Source organism: Furipterus horrens, unplaced genomic scaffold (genome assembly GCF_987537825.1).
Source record: "Furipterus horrens unplaced genomic scaffold, mFurHor1.1.pri manual_scaffold_17, whole genome shotgun sequence".
Taxonomy (NCBI): Eukaryota; Metazoa; Chordata; class Mammalia; order Chiroptera; family Furipteridae; genus Furipterus; species Furipterus horrens.
In genome coordinates this window covers 18,828,278-18,849,617 of record NW_028327187.1, presented here as the reverse complement: position 1 = coordinate 18,849,617, position 21,340 = coordinate 18,828,278, and positions in this window count along the sequence as shown.

The window sequence follows — 21,340 nt, the reverse complement described above, 5'->3', positions numbered from 1 at the left end:
CTTATGACCCAGCAATTCCACTTCTGGGTTTATATCCAAAGAAACCCAAACATTAATTTGAAAGAATATATGCACCCTTATGTTCATTGCAGCGTTATTTACAATAGTGAAGCTATGGAAGCCACCCAAGTTTCCCATCAATAGATGAGTGGATTAAAAAAATATTGGTACATATATACAATAGAATATTAATTGGCTATAAGAAGGATGAACTCTTACCATTTGCAACAGAAGGTATTATGCTAAGTGAAATAAGTCAGTCGGAGAAAGACAAATATATAATTTCAGTTATATGTGGAATCAAAAGATCAATATAAACAATTAAACAGCCCTGGCTGGTGTGGCTCAGTGGACTGAGTGCTGGCCTGTGAACCAAAAGGTTGCTGGTTCAATTTCCAGTCAGGGCACATGCCTGGTTTGTGGGCTCAGTCCCCTGTTGGCAGCGTGTGAGAGGTAACTGATTAATGTATCTCTCACACATCAATGTTTCTCTACCTCTCTTTCTCCTTCCCTCCCCCTCTCTCTAAAAAGTAAATAAATAAAATATTTTAAAAACAAGTAAACAAAGAAACAAAAACAGACTCATAGATCTATAGAGTACAGACTGACGGCAAAGAGAAGAGGCTGGGGGCCTGGGTGAAAAAAATGAAGGAATTGAGGACAGATTGGTAGTTACAAAACAGTCAGGAGATGTAAAGTATAGCATAAAAAATACAGCCAATAATATTGTAGAAGAGTAGTGAGAGTGCTAGCAATAACACCACTTAAAATATCATAAAACTTACATAATTAACACAGGTGATATCAGTAACTGAACTGACAAATCAATGGAATGGAACAAAGAATCTAGAAAAGCTAGGTAGATAAATAGATAGATATCTTTCTACATATTTATCTACATATAAAATGTGGTTTATTATTAAGGAAACATTTAAAATCAACAGGGGGTACCTGGCTGCTGTGGTTCAGTGAATTGAGCATCAGCCTGTGAGCCAAGTGTCTCTGGTACGATTCCCAGTCAGGGCACATTGCTAGGTTGCACATCAGGTCTCCAGTTGGGGGCACGAGTGAGAGGCAACCACACAGTGAAAATAAATAAATAAATAAATAAATAAATAAATAAATAAATAAATAAATAAATAAAATGAACAGGGGAAAATGAACTATTCAATAAATGGTATTGAACCAACTGGCTAGGTATTTGAAAAAATAAAGTTGGATACCTGTTCCATTTTTGTGCTAAAATAAATACCATATTAATTATAATGTTAAATAATTTAAAAAAAAATAATACCACTAAAGTAACTAAAGAAAACAGGAAAAACTGACTATTATATTCTCAGTAATGTTGTATAAGTATGACATATCACCAAAATCCATTAAACAAGAGACAGAGACATTAAAATTTGAAACATTCCATGTATCAAAATATCATGAACATCATGAATAAAGTAAAAAATGGCAGACAAAATACTGTCAATATACATGGTAGAGAATCAAGTTTTAATATATAAAGAGGTTTGACAAACAAGTAAAATAAAATTAAAAGTTCATAAGAAAAATTGGCAAGGAACATTCATATTGAAAAAGAAATCTAAGTGACTCAAATATATGAAAATATGATCAATTCACTCAGAGTAAAAGGAATATGAAATTAAACTAAAACAAATTATCATCTTCCAACTAGAACTGAAAAGAACAAAAATCTACATGCACTGTGTTCCAGGATGTGAAGAAACACAATCATTCATTGTTGGTGGTAATTAAACTAAGACACCTTATTTAAAGGACAATGTGGCAATATTTATCACCATTGTAAATGTACATACACTTGATCAAGAGATTCCAGAAATGACCATTTATATTATGACTCCATGCATGTAAGCAATGATGTGTGTATGAAGATAATGCCTTCAAAATTATTTCTAATAGCTAAAGACTATAAACAACTTTGGGACTGTTTACATAAATTATAGGATATCCACTTATTTGAATACCATGCAGCTATTAAAAATAATGAGGGAAATCTAGTCACACTGAAATAAAATATTGCCAAGACACATTGTTAAACAATAAAAACAAGGTTCAAACTTGTGTGTAGAATATGCTATTGTGTTTGTCAAAATGAGCAAGGAGATGAAAAAAACACATATGCTTGTATATGCACAAAATATCTCTTGAAAGACACAGAAGAATTGCGGTGGTTATTTCTGAGAAGAGTGATTAGGGGATAAAGAGTCGTGGAAACAAGCAATTTATTCTTCAATGTACAACCTTCATTTGCTTTTTTGCCTTTTTCCCCATGTGCATGTATCATTAAAAATATAAAATAAGAAAAAAAGGTCAAATTTTGGAATCCTCTGTGATATATACTCTTTAGGAGGTTAGTATTTCCATGTAAACATTTAGAGATCAGAATGCTTGGGTTTTTCAGAATGGGGAAAAGTCAGGTACAAAATTACTCCAGCTTAATTTTACCAATTTATTCAAATTCTAACATAGAAAAATTATATATTTCTATTGTGGAAAATAGTCTAGCTAAATTTCAGCCATGACTACTGCAAAGGTGAAACAGAAACCTGCCAACAGTCCACAGAAAGGGAAGATCTATAATTATAGGTAAGGGAAGAATAATGAACAGATGGATGCTGGGCTAGGTGGTCAGCATGTACTTTCTCATTAATGTTCCTGGCAAGTTTATGGGGTAGGAGTTTTCTCTACTGTACAGATAAGAAACAAACTCCTAGAGAGGAATGAATTAGCCCAGGATGACATGGCTGGTGACTGTGAAGACAAAGAAGTCACTTTCTACTTTCTACTATTTCTCAGAGGTCCACTGATTCAAAAGAAGAGGAGGTTTTGTGTTTCTTACCAGTTCAGGTAGTGTCTCACGAAATTCATTGGTGTACAGCTCCAAAGGCATTCTTATGCTTACCATTCTTACGTATCTTGAAGGAAGTTGTTGCCTAAACTTTATGAACCCCAAATTTCTTATCCATAAAGTGAAAAGCACCTATTTGGCAGGATTGTTATGAGGATTCAAAATAAATTTTGTAAAGTGCTTGGCACATCATGAATGCTAAATGTATGGGGGTCCCTAGGACTATTATTATGATCAACTGGAATTGAAAGATGCATGGGCAACAGTGTAATTCCGATTCCAGATTAGGGAAACTTCTGGAAGCAGGATAATAAAGATTTAAGAATGCAATCTCACCCTGGTTAGTGTGGCTCAGTGTATTGAGCACTGGTCTGTGAACCAAAGTGTTGCCAGTTCGATTCCCAGTTGGGGCACAGGCCTGGTTTGCTGGCCAGGTCCCCAGTTGGAGATGTGCAAGAGACAATCACACATTGATGTTTCTCTCCTTCTCCTTCTCCAGCCCTTCTCCTCTCTCTAAAAATAAATAAATAAAATCTTTTTTTTAAAGAGTGTGATCTCTCTCTGACTTATCTCACTTAGCATAATTAATGCCCACAAGGTCCATCCTTGTTTCAAGTGGTAGAATCTCCTTCTTTTTTATGGATAAGTAATATTTCTAGATAGATAGATGATAGATAGATAGATAGATAGACAGACAGGTAGAGATATGTCACTTCTTTATCTATTCCCGCTGATGGACACTTAGGTTGTTTCCAGTATCTACTGTGAATAATTCTGCAATAATCTTGGGAGTGTTGTATGGTATCACTTATATGTGGAATTTAAAAAAGCCAAATTCATGGAAAAAAAGAGTAGAATAATGGTTGCCAGAAGCTGCAGGGTGGGAAAAAATGGTAGACATTAGTCAAAGGGTACAAAAGTGCAGATAGAAGATGAATAAGTACTGGAGATCTAATGCACAGCCTTCAGCCAAGTCTTTCAAACAGTGGAGAATCACTGAGGATTCTCAAAAGCAGTCAGCCTCTGCTCTTACTCAGTCAGGAATCTCCTGAGTCTAAGGCTAGAGGTTCCGCAGAATCTCCAGGTCCACACTATTTGCTTCCTGTGCATGTAAAGGAGAAGGGGCTTGTATGCTATATTCTTTGCACTGACTCTGCAGGACTCAAATGAGCCCCTAAGGATTGGATCTGTCTTCAGTGGGCTTCTTTCCTCCATCCAGACAGCCACAGCCACAGAGAAAGACAGAGCCAACTCAGAGAAACAGGGAGGGACCATCATTTCATCTCCGAAGGCTTCCCTTCCCAGGCTGGGAGTTCGAGGCTTGGAAATATTTCTGCAGGTTGGAGTAAATGTAGCAACAACTCCTAGATCATCATGTATGGCTCCCTGAGAAATTAGTAGGCTCTCTGAAGCAATTCTCATAGAGACTGTAAGTTGATAGTGGTTCCAGAAAGGTACCTGTCCAAGTCCTGGGCCTCAGAAGAGCCAGCCCGCATGATCCTTGCACCCCTCCTGCTACCTTAGTCTCTTAAGTTTCTTTATCGCATCCTGCCACATTTTTTAGTTGATGCTATTACATTTGTAATGAGAAAGAAAAAAATCTAAGCAAACCTCTAGAGTGAAAGAGAGAGGAATTAGAATCCTGCTTTTCCACCCACTGGTGGTGTGGCATCACTCGTTTCCCACTGGACCTCAGTTTACTCATCTGTTAAATGGAAGTTAATGTTTACTTTTATGGACAACAATGGGCACTACATGAGGAAATTCATATAAAAGTGTTTTGTAAATGTAAAAAAGGAGTAGGTAGCCTAGTGCCTGACATATCAAAGTGTTCAAGAAATGTATAGTTGTGATGAAATGTGAGTTAGGATGATTTCCTCATGTAGTGCCCATTGTTGTCCATAAAAGTAAACATTAACTTCCATTTAACAAATGAGTAAACTGAGGTCCAGGGACGGGTAACTAGAATATTAAACAGCCACATAAGAGCCCAGATAATTCATCTCTTCAAAGGCAGCCAGTGGCTTTCTCTCCTAACTTTGACCATGGTAGAGGCTGGCTAATCTGTAACAGCCATTTGTCTAATCCAATGTTTTATCTTAAGTATATATTGGACTGAAATAGATTTTTCTCACATTTATTCAGAGTAAACGTAGCTTTACAATGTACTCACTTTGCCCCTTTGAGATGGTGGTTAGAAATGCCGGCCAAATGCAAGCATTTGTAGGGTGCATTTATTTAGGTGTCAACTTGAGTCAAAACCCTACCCTCTTTACTTGTGTGGAAATAAATAGAAGTTGATTTTGAGAATTTGAAAGCAAAATTTTAACAATGGCTGGTATATAAGTAATCAATACCTAAATTATTCTCAGTGTTCACTATCTTTGCTAGCATTTTATGATGAGAGATAAGGTTGATAAGTCAACATTTCCTGCACCAAAATGATGTGCAGTTCATTTAAGTACTTTCATCTGGAGCTTGAAATCCTCTGATATCCTCATCAATGCATGAAAACAACCTTGAGTTCATAATAAAGTACTGGGTTTTGCCATACTCTACTCCAAAATATTTACCATGAAACTTAGGACCATTCCAATTGAATTGCTAGGTAAGCATAGGAATAACTCGAGGTAAAACACACACCTAAAAGATTATTTCCTGGGGATTAACACACGTCAATTTTCACTTTCTGAGACAGAGGCTGGAATAAAGACATCTCAAGTTGCCAACAATAGGAAATAGCAAAGCAAATCCAGCCTGAGCTGGAAAAGTGCACACTTAGGGACTCCCACACACAGCTGACTTGCCTCCTTGGATGATGCCAACCCTCACCCAGTGAATAAATATACAGTCCCAGCCCCTCCTAGATAAATACATAAATACTATTTATTTATTCAACAAATATTTCTTGAGCACCTACTGTGTACACTGAGCTAGAAATATAAAAGTCCTGGCTCTCTTGGAGATTACATTTCTGTGGGAGAGACAACAAACAAGTAAATGCATAATTAGATACTATGATAAATGGCAAAACAAAAAAACTGTGGAGCTATAATAGAGAACAATCAAGTTGAGGGAAACATTCTTTTCCACATTTTTATTATACTTAATATATTTTATCAATATTTTCTCCAAGCATTTGATTTGCCTATTCATTTTCTTAATGGTATCTTTTGATAAATAGTTCTTTATTCTTATTAAGCATAGGTGACAAAGATATTTGCTTTAATATATATTTCTTTCTGTGTATTATCTACAAAAAAATGCTTACATCCAGATTGAAAACATATTTGCTTATGTTTTCTTCTAGAAGCTTTGTAGTTTAAGCATTATGTTTATATCTAAGATTCATATTGAATTACATTTTGTGTATGGTAGAAGTTAAGATTCATTTTTTTCCCATATGGTTATCCTGTTGTTCCAGTACAATTTGTTGAAAAGACACTATTTTTATTGCCTTTGTTGTGGTGATATTGGTTAATAAAATTTTATAGGTTACAGTTGTATAATTCTACAATATATCATCTGTATATTGTATTGTGTGTTCACCACTCCGAGTCAAGTCCCCTTCTGTCACAATTTATCCCCCCTCTATCCTCTTGTACTTACCCCACCCCCTTTTCCTTCTGGTAATCACCATGCTGTTGATTGAGAACAGACTGACAGCTGTCAGAGGGGAAGGGAATTGTGGGGCTGGGTGTCAAAGGTGAAGGGATTAAGCCAAAAACAAAACAAAACAAAACAAAACCCTTATAAACACAGACAAGACTGTATTTTTTTTAACTGAACTACTTTGGCATGTTTGTCAAAAATCAACTGACTTTAGAATTTTGGGTTTAAATCTATAATCCTTACTCTATGTCATTGATCTAGTTTTCTGTCCCTATGCCAGTACCACACTGTCTAATTTCTGAAACTTTATAATAACACTTGAATTCATATGTATGTTCACTTTGATTTTTGTTTTCAAGGTATGCTTATTCTATACCTCAACACAATAAAGGCTATATATGAAAAGCCCACAGGTAATATCATAATCAAGTGGGAAATTGTAAAATTTACTTCTAAGATCTAGTACAAGCAAGAGTACCCACACTTGTCGCTTCTATTCAACATAGTACTGATAGTCTTAGCTAGAGTAATTAGACAAAAAAATGATAAATAAAGGAATTCAAATATGAAAGAAAGAAGTAAAATTATCCTTATTTGCAGATGACATAATCATATGTAGAAAACCCTAAAAACTAAAAAAAAAAAAAAAAAAAAAAAAAAAAAACCTATTAGAACTGAGTACTACAGTAAAGTGTAGGATACAAAAATCAACAACAGGCAAAAATTAGTGGCATTTTTCTATATAAATAATGAAGTATCCAAAAAATGAAATTAGGAAGACAATTCCATTCATAACAGCAACAAAAAGAAAAAAATACTTAGGCATAAACTTAATCAAAGAGGTGAAAGACTTGTACATCAAAAATCATAAAACATTAGTGAAGGAAGACACAGATAAATGGAAAGACAGCCCATGTTCATGGGTTGAAAGAATTAATATTGTTAAAATGTCCATACTACCCAAAGTGATCTACAGATTCAAAGCAAATCTTATCAAAATTGCAATGAATTTTTCAGAGAAACGGAAAAAATGTTTCTTAAAATTCATATGGAATCACAAAAGACCCCCATTAGTCAAAACAACCTGGAATAAGAAGTACAAAGCTAGAGGCATCACAGTTCCTGATTTCTAAATATATTACAAAGCTACAGTAATCAAATACACATAGTGTGGTCCTGGCATACTAACAGAAACATAGACCGATGGAATAGAATAAAGAAATAAATACACACATTAGCAGTCAACTGATGTTCATTTTCCCTAAATTAACTGCTAGGTTCATGCAATAAAATAAATATCCTAAAATGTTCTTTTGTAAACACTAACAAGCTGTTTCTAAAGTGTATAAGACACTTCAAAAGACCTAGAATAGCCAAACGTTTACCCATCTTTATTGAAGTATAATTTATAAATAAAAATTACAAATATATATTATATATACACATATTATAAGGCCTGATGTCTTGATGTACATGCACATTGTGAAATAATAGCTAAATCAAGCTAGTTAACATATCTATTACCTTATATAGTTACCATTTCCTTCCTTCCTTTCTTCCTTCCTTCCTTCCTTTCTTCTTTCCCTCCTTCCCTATTTCTTTCTTTTTCCCCTTAGCAAATTTCAAGTTTAAAATACAGTACTGTAGACTGTATTCACATTGCTGTACATTAGATCTCCAAAATTTAATTTTCAATACTGAAACATTGTACTCTGATCAAAAATTCTAAACACTGGAGTAATATCTCAACACACACACAGGTCCTTCCTGCATTTAAGGAATTAGGAAATTTATAGAGCAAAATCAAACCAGTTATCACTGTGTCTCTTGAGGGCCATCTCAGATTTCTGCCTCCTGAAATAGGTAAGTCCCTAATCTTTGCTCTCCTGTCTAGCTTCAATTTTGACAACTACTATTTCATCCCCTCATAATTTCACTCTAGAATTACAGGGCTATGTATATATTCTGGAATGCATATTTCCCTATTTCTGTATGTGCTGCGACTCTCTACCCAGAATACTCCTTCCTTTGTCTGTCTAGTGGGTAAACTCTTATTCATCTTTTAAGTCTCAGCTCAAATGCTACTTCCTCAGTAATACCTTCACTGAATGCCAGGTAGATCTGCCCCTTTAAAATTACGCTCCACTACACTAAGTTTCTTGAGAGCAAGTATCATATCTTTTTTACTATATCTCCAAACCTAAGTATAGTGCTCAGCATGAGTAAAACATTTGTAAATGGTGGTTGGATGAGTGAATAAATTAATGAATAGCTAAAAAATATAAGAAGTCTGGTATGGGGGAAAAGGGTGAAGAGAATCTAGAGAGACTGTCAGAAGCTACTCTGTGTAGGGTTTTGTGTGCTATACCAAGGGCTTTGGACTTTATTCTAAAAAACAATAGGGAGCCATCAAAAGGTTTTAAGGCAGCAAGTAAAATTATGAGATTTGAATTTTTAATAACCTCACCCTAAAGCTTCAGACCAGTTTTTTTCAAAGTATACTCCTGACCACCTGCATCTGAGTCAGTGATATTAGTAGAAATGTAGATTGCCAGCCAATTTTAAACGTATTGCATCAGAGTGGAGTATTTTAACATACTCTCTCCCCCATGATTTTTATGTTCACTCAAGCATGAGAATCACTGCAATACAGGATGAATTGGGGCACTTACTGGATGTGTGTAAACCTGGACTAGTTTCTTCACTGCTCTCTGCCTCAATTTCCTCATCTGTAATATGGCTATGATAATAGCACTTACCTTACAAGGTTGTTGTGTGAACTAAATAAGGCAAAGAATATAAAGGTCTTAGAAAACAACTATTATAGAGTATATACAGGAAGAAAACTATATGTGTTAATTATTATTATCATTATTTCTTGGAAGAGCAAAGAAAAGAAAAGAAGAACCTGTTACAGTCATCTGAGTAGGTGATGCTAAAGCCCTGACTTAAGGCATTGGCAGCAGGAATAGAAAAGAGGGGCAGAGTTGAATAATATTTGGAGGGACTATCAGCAGGATTTGGCTACTAATTGGACTGGGGTGGGGAGAACAAGAAGTCAGCATTCAAACTTGAGGAGGTGGTGGAGAAAACAACTTTTAGAAGGGAAATCCCGAGTTCATTTTGAAATATGGAGAGTTTAAGGTGCCTACAAATCTTTGAAGTGGAGCTGTTCTGATAGGTTGGCTGGCTCACCAGGGAGGAAAGGAGTATGTTGTAAAATCATCTAACAATTGGTTGCCAAGACTTGCTTAGTGAGGACACATCTGTAGTCCCAAGTCACTTACTATTTAGTCACCCAGATCCATTAGGGGTTCCTCTGCAACCCCAACATCAAATTGAGGTAACAGTTAGGCAGTCCCACCTTAATCCTTGGGGTCTACTGACAGACTGGCTTAAGTTATAATCCACCTCAACAAACACGTTCTTCTCAAGCCACATAGTGTGGCTGCAATGTGTCTGAAATGACACTAGGCAGAGCATGGTAGCCACCGAGAATTAAACATAAGTGCCAGCATGTAACAAAACCGGGGAGGGGGAAGGGTGCTGCTATGATGCCTTCCAGCCCTTAAGGTTTATGGAAGCAGGAACCAAAGGCCCAGATCATTTATTTCAAAATCCATTTTAGCTGTTTTAAACAGCTGACTGTCAAACTCCTTCCTAAGATATAAAGTGGGAAGCAAAAATAAAAATAAGGGGATAAACGGGTTCCATGATGAAAATGTTTCTGTGGAGTAGTGATTTATCAAAGATCTTACATCAGTGTCAAAAGACAAACATTTTCAAAATCACATTGGCCCAAGGTAACCTAAGTGTGACCCACCACCTTTGCAGTTTACACACTCTTTTGTTTGTGGAGTCTTGCCTCTGCATGTGGCTGATGCTTACATATAGCTGAAAAGGTCTCAGAGAATTTATACAAAAATTAATTGTACTATAGACCTGCTCTCTAGATGTTCCTAATTTTGTTACAATGGATCAGCCTTTTAGGGAGCTCAGCTGCACCCAGCATTAGGCCCAAGTGATTACTGTAATCTGCACATCAGTTCCTCTCTTCCCTAGTGGTAGGCTGTAAGAAGTATTAGATACCACTATTGTCAATATTGTTGATATTTACAATCAAGCATTAGGAGGATATGAACTTTTAAATTATATATGCCTGTGTTTTTTAAAACAAACAAATGAGCAAAATAGAACCAGAGGCATGTAAACAGGGAACAGACTGACAAGAGGGGAGGGGAAGGAAGAGAAGGGGAGAGAGAAGGGGGGGGGGTCTAGTCAAAGAACTAGTATAAATGACCCACGGACATGGACAACAGGTGGGGATTGACTGTGGGAGAGAGGGGAGGTGGGTGGAGCAGGGGAGGGCAAAGGGGGAAAAATGGGACAACTGTAATAATTTTTTAAAAACTAAATAAATAAATAAATAATATAGGCCTGTTTTCATGAACATATATAAAATGTGGTCAATGAGACAGTATAAATGACAGCACAGTAGTGCAAAAAAATTATTTCTTCCATACAGTTCCACATAAAAATACAGTGCCTTCAGAAACTTTTAAAAAACTATCATGAAGGTGGTATCACAACTCCCCCTACTCCCTGGTGATAGCTTCCTCTGCAATGTATTCAGGCTTGGAATCTGGAGTCTTGGGGCTTTCAGAGCAATAGAAATAATTTTTGATGGGTGCATTAGTATCAAATGTAAAAATTCATATTTTAAAACTATTATGTTGATAACAAGTTAATGTATGTAAAGCATTTAGAGTAATGCTTAGCACATACGGCATATTTAAAACTTTTAGTCATTGCTGTTGTTATCCTCATCACAATTAAAGACTCTGAATTTAATAAACACTGGTTTATATTTTATGTATGATATTCAAGTTTTTATGTACTGCATTTTTTTTTTTAGTATAAACAAGCAATATAGGCATGTGGTTTTTAAAAAAGTAAGGACCAGTACCAGCAAAGGGCTTATTTTGCAAAGTGAAGTTTCCTCCCATGCTAGAATTCCCAGAGGCCACTATTTCAAGTTTCCTGTCCCCTTCCAGAAATTTTTGATGATGATATACAAATATGTATAAATGTATCCTTTTATATCATAAACAGGAATACACTGCACAACTATCTGTACCTTGACTCTTTTAATTGACTAATACACTGACAAGACCTCCATTATCATCCAAGTCCAATTTCCTCATCCCTTTGCTAGACTTCTGCAGAAACATGTTTAATTTAAAATTCTTATTAATTGAAGATTCCCATGCAGTTGTAAAAAATAAAGAAAGGTTGCTTGTTTGCTTGCCCAGATAACCCATATGACCGTCATTTACAAAACTATAGCAAAATAGCACAACCAGGCTGTTGACATTATACAATCTGCCAATCTTACCCAGATTTTCCATTTTATTGGTACTTATTTGTCTATTTGTGTGTGTGTATTGTTTATTTACTTCTACACATCTTTTTTCTCCTGCGTAGGTTCATGTATCCATCACAAAAGTCAAAATACTGAACAGTTCCAACCACATAATGACCTCTCCTGTTGCCCTTTTATAACCACACCCACTTCCTTCCTGCCATCCCCACTCCTGTCCCTAACACCTGGCAACCATTAATCTGCTCATTGTTTCTAAAATTTTGTCATTTCAAAACTGCTATATAAATGGAATCATGCTTTTTTAAAAAAACCTTTTTGGGATTGGCTTTTTCCACCAGCATAATTTCCTGGGGACTTATCAAAGTTGTTGCATGTTTCAATAGTTTATTCCTTTCTATTTCTGAGTAGCAGTATTCCATGGTATGGAAATGCCACAGTGCCTTTAATCATTCATTTGTTGAAAGACGTCCGGGCTGTTTCCAGTTTTTACCTATTAAGAATAAAGATGGTATGAACAGTCATGTACAGATTTTTGTGAGACCATATATTTTCATTTATCTGGAATAAACACCCAGGAGTGCTCTTTCTGGGTCATATAATAATTGCACATTTAGTTTTGTAGCACTCTGTGAAGCTAGTTTCCAAAGTGTTTAAACCATGGCAATGTAGGAGTGGTCTAGTTTCTCTGAATCGTTTCTTTCATTTGGTGTTTTCTAATTTTTTTTATTTATTTTAATCACTCTGATAAATGTGTTATTTATATTGTTTTTAATTTGCATTTCTCTGATGGCTAATGATGTTTAACATCTTTTCATCTTTATTTTCCATCTGTATGTCAACTTTGGTGAAATGTCTCTTAATCACTTCATAATAGATTTTTTTGTGTTTCTTTACTGCTGAGTATTGAGAGCTCTTTATATATTCTTAATACTAGTCCCTTGTCAGATAATGTTGGTTGCAAACATTTTTTCCCAGTCCATGGTTTATCTTTCATCTTCTTCACACGGACTTGCACAGAACAAAAGTTTTTAATTTTGATGAGGCTAAATTTTTCTTTCTTTTCTTTTTTTGGGTCAAGCCTAAAAACCTCCTGTCTAGCCCTAGTGCCCAAAGATTGTGTCCTTTGTTTTTTCTAAAAAAATTACAGTTTTATGTTTTACATTTAAGCCTGTGATAAACTTTGTGATAATTTTTGTATGAAGTATGAGGCTTAGTTAGGTGAAAGTTTTGGGGGATTTGGGGAGATTTTTTGTCTGTTTGTTTTTGCATTTGGATGTCTAATTGCTCCAACACTATTTGTTGAGGAGTCTATCCCGCCATTAAATTACTCTTGTAATTTGTTAAAAAATAATTGAGCATATTTGTGAGGATCTATTTCTGGATTCTTTATTCTATTTCATTGACCATTTTGTCTATCCCTCCTCCAATAGTACATTACCTTAATTACACTAGCCTTATTATCAGAGCATTTCCTCTCACTTTATTCTTCTCTATCAATATTGTTTTTATCTATTCTAGAGCCTGTGACTTCCCATATGCTTGAAAAAAATTTTATTCTGTTGTTGTTGGGTGGAATCTTCTATACTTGGTCTGTCCGGAAAAAGTCAAGCCATTGTTAATATAATGAGAATGGTTTGTGCAACATCGATGTAACCTGGCAGCCAAGGAGAGTGGACTGGAATGTGCATGTGTGAACAATGATGACTTCACTGTTCTAGTCCATGGGGCAGTAGATGGCATTGAGTGAGAATGTGTACTGTGTGGCCATTGCATTCAAAATGACGGAGCAAATAGAGCAATGAACCTGCATCAAATTTTGCATTAAACTTGAACATTTCTCCACAGAAACTATTTGGATGAACTAGAAGGCCACAGCTACGGGCAACTGGTGATTGGCAGCTTCATCATCGCAACATGCCAGCTCATGCATCACATCTCATGCAGAGATTTTTGGCAAAACATCAAATGATCCAGGTGACTCAGCACCCCCCCCCCAAAAAAAAGCCCCGATTTGGCACCCTGTGACTTCTGGCTTTTCCCAAAACAAAAATCATCTTTGAAAGGGAAGAGATTTCAGACTTCTGATGAGATTCAGGAAAATATAACAGGGCAGCTGATGGCGATTCCAACAACAGATTTTGCAAGGGTTTTGAACAATGGAAGAGATGCTGGGAGAACTGTGTGAGGTCCCAAAGTGCCTACTTTGAAGGAGATTGAGTTGTCATTGTCCTGTTTCTTGTATCTTGTATCTTCTTCGGTAATTGTCTCTATGTTTCATAGTGCATGACTGGAAATTTTCTGGACAGACCTCATTGTATATACATCAATTTAATCCTTTTGGTTGATAGAATTGCTTCTGTATCTTTGCTGATTTTCTGTGCTGTAGTTCTATCAGTTGTTGAGAGGGGAGATTTTAAAGTCCCTAACCAATTCTGGGTTTGCCTATTTCTATTTTCAACCCTATCAGCTTTTGCTTCATTTATTTTGAGACTGATTTTGATATGCACATTTTTAGGATTTTAATATTTTCCTGGGTGATTGATATTTCTGTAATTATAAAATGGCCCTCTTTGTAATAATTTTTTTAATTCGATGCCTATTTTATCAGATATTAGCATAGCCACATCTGCTTTCTAAAATTAATATTTGCAATGTATATTTTTTCCATCCTTTTACTTTCAACTTATTTATAATATTGAATTTACTTATAACATTGAAAAATAATACTGAGAAAGAAATTAAAAGCACTAGATGTTTACATTAGAAATGAGCACAGGTATTAACTCAATAACCTAAGGTCCTACCTTAAGAAACTAAGAAAGGCATTCATGTTTTTGTAAGTGGTATATATGTGGGTCATTTTAAAAATTTACTTGTCTAATTTTTGTCTTTTAATTGTTGTATTTACATCATTTATATTTCATGTAATATTGATATATTAGAAAAGTCATTTTCTTTTTTAATCTCTCTGGTTCCCATTCCTCTGTTTCTCTTTTCTTACCTTCCTTCCTACAGTTGTTTGACATTTTTTACTATTCTATCTCGATTTTTACAGTGGTTTTGAGTCTATCTCTTTGTGTAGTTTTCATAGCGGTGGCTTGGTTTATTACAATACAAATATGTGCTTTATAAAGGTTTATTGGTGTCAACCTTTTACCATTTCAAGTGTGGAAATCTCAATTCCATTTAGGTCTCTTTACTTTATTCACTTTAAAATATCATTTTTATACTAGAGGGTGCTATATAATATTTGTTGTAATCATCATTTATGATTTATAAAACTCATGTGGGCATGGAAAGACTACTATATGTATCTAATTTCCTGTTCTTTCCATTGTTCCTTCTTTCATCCTGATGCTTCATATGTCATTCATTCATTTATGATTATGGGTCTGTTTGAAGAATTTACTTTAGTCAATATTCAATGGTAAGTCTTCAAGTAAAAATATTCTTGTAGTTTTTAAAATATATATTATATTGATTATGCTATTACAGTTGTCTTAATTTTCCCCTTGCACTCCTCCACCCAGTACCCCACTTCCTTCCAGCAATTCTGCCCCTCAGTTCATGTCCATGGGTCATGCATGTAAGTTCTTTGACTTCACCCTTTCCTATGCTATTGTTAACTTCTCCTGTCTATTTTGTATCTACAAATTATGTTTCTTAATCCTTGCACCTTTTCCCCTATTCTCCCCTTCCCCCTCCCACCTGATAACCCTCCAAATGATCTCCATATCTATGATTTTGTTCCTTTCTGGTTCTTTGCTTAGTTTGTTTTCCTTTTTGTTTTTTAGATACAGTTGTTGATAGTTGTGAATTTGTTATTATTTTACTGTTCATAGCTTTGATCTTTTTCTTAAATAAGTCCCTTTAACATTTCATGTAATAATGGCTTGGTGATGATGAATTCTTTTAGCTTTACTTCATCTGGCAAACACTTTATCTGCCCTTCAATTCTAAATGATAGCTTTGCTGGATAGAGTAATCTTGGTTGTAGGCCCTTGCTTTTCATCACTTTGAATACTTCTTGCCAGTCCCTTCTTGTCTACAAAGTTTCTTTTGAGAAATCAGCTGATAGCCTTATGGGAACTCCTTTGTAGGTAACTCTCTCCTTTTCTCTTGCTGCTTTTAATATTCTCTCTTTATCTTGAATCTTTGGCATTTTAATTATGATGTGTCTTGGTGTGGTCCTCTTTGGGTCCAACTTGCTTTGAACTCTCTGTGCTTCCTGGAATTGTATGTCTATTTCCTTTGCCAATTTAGGGAAGTTTACTCTAAAATAAGACTTCAATTCTAGGTCTTCCTCTTCTACTTCTGGCACCCCTATGATTCGGATGTTGGTACATTTAAAGTTGTCCCAGAGGTTCCTTATACTATCCTCATTTTATTGAATTCTATATTCTTCTTGCTGTTTTGGTTGAATGCGTCTTCCTTTCTTCCTTCCTTCCTTCCTTCTTTTCTTTCTTTCTTTCTTTCTTCCTTCCTTCCTTTCTTCCTTCCTTCCTTCCTTCCTTCCTTCCTTCCTTCCTTCCTTCCTTCCTTCCTTCTTTCCTTCCTTCCTTCCTTCCTTCCCTCTTTCTTTTCTTTCTTTCTCTTTTTTTCTTTCTATCTTTTTTTACCATATTTCCAAATCTCCTCCCCCCTTTTAAAATTGTTTTTCTATTACAGTTGTCCCACATTTTCCTCCATTGCTCCCCCCCATTCTGCCCACCCCTTTTCCCACAGTCAATTTCCACCTTATTGTCCATGTCCATGGGTCATTTGTACTAGTTCCTTGACTAGACCCTTCCCCTTCTTATCCCCCTTCTCTCCCTCCCCCCCGGTCGCTGTCAGTCTGCTCCTTGTTTACATGTCTCTGGTTTAATTTTGCTTGTCTATTTGTGTTGTTAATTAGTTTCCTGTATTAGGGGATATCATATAGTATTTGTTTTTGTTGCTTGGCTTATTTCACTTAGCATAATTATCTCTAGTTCCATCCATGTTGTTGCAAATGGTAGGAGTTCCTTCTTTCTTTCTGCCACATAGTATTCCATTGCATAAACATACCACAGTTTTTTGATCCACTCATCCACTGATGGGCACTTAGGCTGTTTCCAGCACTTCACCATTGTAAATAGCGCTGCTATGAACATAGGGGTGCATACGTTTTTTGAATTGGTGTTTCAGAATCCTTTGGGTGTAATCCCAGCAGAGGAATTGCTGGATCAAAAGGCAGTTCCATTTTTAATTTCTTAAGGAAATTCCATACTGTTTTCTATAGTGGCTGCACCAGTCTGCATTCCCACTAACAGTGCACTAGGATTCTCATTTCTCCACATCCCCACCAGCACTTGTGTTTGATGATTTGTTGATGATGGCCATTCTGACTGGTGTGAGGTGGTATCTTATTGTGGTTTTTATTTGCATCTCTCTGATGGCTAGTGATGTTGGCATTCTTTCATATGCCTATGGACCCTCTGTATATCCTCTTTGGAGAAGTGCCTGTTCAGGTCTTTTGCCCATTTTTTTAATTAGATTCTCTGTCTTTTTGGTGTTGAGTCATGTAAGTTTTTAATATATTTTGGGGATCAATCCCTTGTCTAAGGTATCATTGGCAAATATGTTTTCCCATACAGTTGGTTCCCTTTTCATCTTGCTGATGTTTTCTTTTGCTGGGCGGAAACTCTTTAGTTTGATGTAGTTCCATTTGTTTACTCTTTCCTTTATTTCCCTTGCCTTAGGAGATATATCAGCAAAAATACTGCTACTTGGGATATCTGAAATTTTCTTGCCTATATTTTCCTCTAGGACTTTTATGGTGTCACGGCTTACATTTAAGTCTTTTATCTATCTTGAGTTTATTCTGGTGTATGGTGTAAGTTGGTGGTCTAGTTTCTGTTTTTGTATGTCCCTGACCAGTTTTCCCAGCACCATTTGTTGAAGAGGCTGTTTTCACTCCATTTTATGTTCTTTCCCACTTTGTCAAATATTAGTTGATCATATAGACCTGGATTTATTTCTGGCCTCTCTGTTCAGTTCCATTGATATATATGTCTGTTATTATGCCAGTACCAGACTGTTTTTATTACAGTGGCCTTGTAGTATAGTTTGATGTCAGGTACTGTAAATCCTCCTGCTGTGTTCTTCTTCCTCAGGATTGCTGTGGTTACTTGGGGTCTCCTTTGGTTCCATATGAGTTTTTGGAGTATTTATTCTAGGTCTGTAAAATATGCCTTTGGTATTTTAATAGGAATTGCGTTGAATCTATAAATTGCTTTGGGTAGTATGGACATTTTAATGATGTTGATTCTTCCCATCCATGAACATGGTATATGCTTCCATTTATTTGTATCTTCTTTAATTTCTTTCTTCAGTGTTATGTAGTTTCCCGCGTACAGGTCTGTTACCTCCTTGGTTAAGTTTATTTCTAGGTATTTGATTTTTCTTGTTGCTATAGTAAATGGGATTTTTTTTTTTTAGTTTCTATCTCTGATATTTTATTGTTGATGTACAAAAGTGCCCTTGATTTCTGAATACTGACTTTGTACCCTGCTATTTTTCCAAATTAATGTTTTATGTTAAGTAATTTTTTGGTGGAGCCTATAGGGATTTCTAGGTACACTATCATGTCATCTGCAAATAATGACAGTTTTACTTCCTCTTTTCCAATTTTGATGCCTTTTATTTCTTTTTCTTGTCTGATTACTGTGGCTAGAACTTCCAAGACTATATTGAATAGGAGTGGAGAGTGGACATCTTATCCTGTTCCTGATCTTAGGTGGAATGCTTTCAGTTTTTGCCCATCAAGTATGATATTGGCTTCAGGTTTCTCGTATATTCCCATTTTGCTGAATGATTTAATTATAAATGAGTGTGGTACTTTATCAAAAGTTTTTTCAGTATCTGTTGGTATGATCATGTGATTTTTGTTTTCCGTTTTGTTTATGTGGTGTATTACGCTTATTGATTTGCGAATATTAAACCATCCTTGCATCCCTGGGATGAATTGACCTGATCATGGTGTATGACCTTTTTAAAGTGTTGCTGGATCCGGTTTGCCAATATTTTGTTGAGGATTTTAGCATCTATGTTCATTAGCAATGTTGACCTGTAGTTTTCTTTCTTTTGTTGTGTCTTGACCAGGTTTTTGAATTATAGTAATATTGGCCTCATAGAAGTAATTTTGAAGTCTTCGCTCTCTTCTGATTTTTTGGAATAGTTTGAGAAGGATAGGCATTAGTTCTTTCCTAAATATTTTGCAAAATTCACCTGTAAAGCCATCCAATCCAGGGCTTTTGTGTGCCGGGAGTTTTTTTGATTACTCCTTCAATTTCACTAGTTGTTATTGGTCTATTCAGGCTTTCTGCTTCTTCTTGATTCAGTTTTGGAAGCTTATATGTTTCCAGAGATTTGTCCATTTCATCTAGGTTTGTCTGACTTATTCTTATTCAGTTGTTCATAGTAATTTTTTACAATTCTTTCTATTTCTGTGGTAACAGTTGTGATTTTTTCTCTTTTGTTTCTGATTCTGTTTATTTGGGTCCTCTCTCTTTTTTTTTTATGAGTCTGGTTAAAGATTTGTCAATTTTGTTTATCTTTTCAAAGAACCAGCTCCTTGTTTTGCTTACCTTTTGGTTTGTTTAGTCTCTATTGAATTCTGCTCTGATTTTGATTATTTCCTTCCTTCTACTCACTCTGGGCCTTGTTTATTGTTGTTCCAATAGTTCTTGTAGCTGTAGGGTTGATTTTTTTATTTGAGATTCTTCTATCCCTTTTAGGTAGACCTGTGTTGCTATGAACTTTCCTCTCAGGACTGCTTTCACTGTGTCCCATAGGTTTTGGGGTGTTGTGTGTTCATTGTTATTTGTTTCTAGAGACTTTTTGATTTCTTCCTTGATGTGATTTTAACCCATTCATTATTTAATAGCATGTTATTCATTCTCCATGAGTTTTTATGTTTTTGAGTTTTTTCCTTGAGGTTGATTTCCAGTTTCAAGCCATTGTGACCTGAGAAGATGGTTGATATAATTTCAATTTTCTTGAATTTTTTGTGGCTTGTTTTGTGTCCTACCATGTGGTCTATCATTGCAAATGTTCCATGTGCACTTGAAAAGAATGTATATTTTGCTTCTATATGTACCAACCAAGTCCATTTGATCTAGAGTGTTGTTCAATGCCTCAACATCCTTGGTGTTTCTTTGTTTCAAAGATCTGTCCATTGTTGACAATGGGGTGTTACAGTCCCTTACTATCGACATCCTCCTTGTAGTCTTCCAAGATTTTTCTTTTATATTTCGGTGCTCCTATGTTGTGTGCATATATGTTTACAAGGGTTATATGTTTTTGATGGATTGTTGACTTAAGTATTATGAAATGTCCTTCTTTGTCTTTTTCTAAGGTTTTTGTTGTCAAATCTATTTTGTCTGATATAAGTGTTGCTATTCCAGCTTTTTTTTTCTTGTCCATTTCCTTGATATACTTTTTTCTGTCCCTTCACTTTCAGTCTATGCAGATCTTTTGTTTTGAAGTGGGTCTCTTGTAGACAACAAATATGTGGGTCATGTTTTCATATCCATTCTGCTACCCTATGTCTTGTCATTGGAGCATTTAATCCGTTTACATTTAGGGTTATTATTGATGGGTATTTATTCATTGTGACTTTTTCCCTTTATACCTGTGTTCCTCTCCCTCTCTCTTTTACTTCTTCTTCTTAAAGGAAGCCCTTTAGCATCTCTTGCAATGCTGGTTTGGTGTAGATGTATTCTTTTAGTCTTCCTTTGTCTGGGAAACTTCTTATTTCACCTCACATTTTGAAAGAGAGTCTTTCTAGGTAGAGTAATCTTGGTTGTAGACCTTTGTTTTTCCTTGCTTGAATGATTTTTTGCCATTCCCTTCTGGCTTACAGTGTTTCTGTTGAGAAATCAGCTGATAGCCTTATCAGGGCTCCCTTGTATGTTATTTGCTGTTTTACTCTTGCTGACTTTAGGGTTCTCTCTCTTTGTCTTTGAATGTTGCCATTTTAATTATGATTGCCTTGGAGTGAGCCACCTTGGGTTCATCTTCATTGGGACCCTTTGCTTCCTGTACTTCTGAGACATTTTTTCTCTTCATGTTTGGGAAGTTTTCTGTCATTATTTTTTCAATTATGTTTTCTTTCCCTTGCTCCCCTTCTTCTCCTTCTGATATCCCTATGATATGGATATTATTATGTTTCATGTTGTCCTGTAGCTCTATTAAACCCTCTTCATTCTTTTTCAGTCTTTTTTCATTTTGTTGCACTGTCTGGGAATTTTTCTACGTTGTTCTCTAGCCCACTGATCCAATCTTCTGCTTTATGTAGCCTGCTTTTGAGTTCTCCTCCTGTGTTCTTTAGTTCAGAACTATTCTTCATTTCTGTATTCTTCATTTCTTCCAAGCTCTTATTGATAGTTTCTATGTCCTTTTTAATGCTGGTGTAGTTCTCAGTAAGTTCCTTGTTGTTTCTC